We start from the raw sequence: 2,490 nt of genomic DNA, 5'->3' as shown, positions 1-2,490 counted from the left end.
TTATACATGCCGACGCGCTAACCACACAAATACGTGCAAAGCTAGCACAAGCAAGGAAGCTAGCAACTTGATAGATTTTGCATAATGGAACAGTGCACGCTAGTCTAGCCAGTACCTCACGTGCGTACGCGATCGGAGTAGCTCTTACTCGATTGGATCAATTCAATCTCGGCAGGTAGTGACTCATTGATTCGTGTGTGTGCGTAGTTTAGATGATTATTTAGACTTGAAGGAGACATTTTCTGGAACGACTCGCTGAAGATACAAGTTATCAGAAGCTTGTGCTCTTGGCTTCTTGCAAATTGTAGCCAGTCAATTTGTAACAAAATGGCATGATCGTGTGCTACAATCTGTTGAATCATGGATGGGCTTTAGGCCCATATGAACAATGATTCCTAATAAATCTTGAGGCCCATGTATGGTATGACAGGTGGTGGGAAGTTTTGTCCCACCTTGCTAGTTGAGGAGAGTTTAGACCCCTTTATAAGGGCGGCTCTACCACTTGCTATTGGGAGCTTGGGAAGAGAAGTGGTACACGCGCGCTCCTCCTCGTCCGCCGCCCGCCTCGCCATGCCACGACGCGCGCGCGCCGTGGGTTGTGAGAATGAGCCGAGCCGGAGCTTATTTTTGCCGCTCAGGAATGAATTAATCAGGGATTAATTAACGAGTCACTAATAGGTGGGCCACTGTCCGAGACTCCCTTGTCGGGACTGCGATGCTTGTCGGGACACTCCCTTGCCGGGACGCCCCCTTGCCGGGGAGTGCCTCGACTCGGTCCTGGGCCTCCGCCCAGGCCCACGACTTCCTGCCCGACGGCCTATATAAGAAGGCTCTGCCCAATGGAGTGACCTAGTTCGGTTCACTCACTCCCTCTTGCGTAACCTAGCCGTCATCTACTGTTCCTTGCTCTGTGCTGCTTCCGGCGATCCCATCCTGACAACCACGTGCACGGTTGGTCGGGAGAGCAGGTGCCTCCGGAACCCTGCCGTTCAAGATCCTGCCCGGGAGAACGGCAATAAGGTTTTTGGGGAGCGTCTCAGCGCGACTGCTCCCGATCCGTCCCCAACTCAGTCAGCCTCTGCTTCCACTACTTCCCCTACATCAACACCATGGCCGCCGCCGCTGCCGCCAAGAAGAAGGCCACGGACGAAGTCGAGGCTGCTGCCGCTGCTGCCGCGTTGGCCTGGCCAACTGAAGGGTATGATCTATTCATCCCTCATTTACTCGTGCTTGTGCTAGCCGTGCTCATAGATGGTTTGCTTCTATGTTCTGTATGTGCTAGTATGCTTAGGAATTGGTATGAGTGCATACCGTATTTGCTATACTTACTGTTTACTCGTGGATTAGTCTGATTGGAAAAATGCTAATATTTCCAACAATCCAAAAACCTTATTTTAGGCACTTTTCGATTCAAGGCTTTGCTGCGACACTGAAACTGGAAAAGTTTACTAGGACGCATTTTAAGCGTTGGTAGACAAGGACCACCTTGTGTCTCACAACAATGAACGTGTTCTAGGTTGGTGCTGTGTCTCCCACAGAAACGATTGTTCCTGAACAGGAAAAGGCATTTAGGGAGGCAACCACCATATTTATGGGAGCCGTTCTTACTGTGATCGGAGACAAGTTGGTTGACGCATATCTCCATATGCGTGTTGCCAAAAACTTGTGGGATGCGCTCGAAGCTAAGTTCGGCGCAACCGATGCTGGGAGCGAACTGTATGCCATGGAGCAGTTCCATGATTACAAGATGGTTGATAACCGTTCTGTATTGGACCAGGCTCATGAGATACAGTGCATCGCTAAGGAGATGGAGCTCCTGAAGTGTGAGTTACCGGACAAATTTCTCGTGGGTTGCATTATTGCAAAACTCCCTCCTGGATGGAGGAACTTTGCTACTTCTCTCAAGCACTTGAGACGTGAATTCTCTGTTGAGGATGTCATCGATCATCTCAGTGTTGAGCAGAACTCGAGAGCAAAGGACTCACACGTGAAAGGGGCAGAGGGTTCTTCTAGTGCCAATGTGGTGCAGAAGAACTTCCACAAGTTTAAGGGGAAGAACTCTGTCCAGCAGAATACTACCTTTAAGAAGAAGGGTAAGAAGAAAGACAAAAAGAGAGATGACTGCTTTACTTGTGGTTCAGAGGAACACTGGGCAAACAAGTGCCCAAACAAGTACAAGAAGTCGGGACAGGACTCCAAGTCTGTCAATGTCACTCTGAGCAACAGTGATGAGGCATCTGGGTATGGTAATCTGTTTACCATACTTTTAGTTTGTCAGTCCACGATTGGTGGGTTGACACTGGGGCCAATATTCATGTGTGTGCTGATGTGTCTTTGTTTTCTTCTTACTAGGTCACATGAGATTGTTCCGTCCTGATGGGGAATGGTTCGCATGCTTCTGTTCATTGTGTTGTCACGATCGATCTGAAGTTTACTTCGGGAAAGATCATGCAACTGAAGAACGTGCAGCATGTCCCCGGCATCAAGAAG

This window comes from Triticum dicoccoides, chromosome 5B, assembly GCF_002162155.2.
Source record: "Triticum dicoccoides isolate Atlit2015 ecotype Zavitan chromosome 5B, WEW_v2.0, whole genome shotgun sequence".
NCBI lineage: Eukaryota > Viridiplantae > Streptophyta > Magnoliopsida > Poales > Poaceae > Triticum > Triticum dicoccoides.
The sequence above is the reverse complement of the archived record's forward strand: the minus strand, read 5'-3'. Positions refer to the sequence as shown.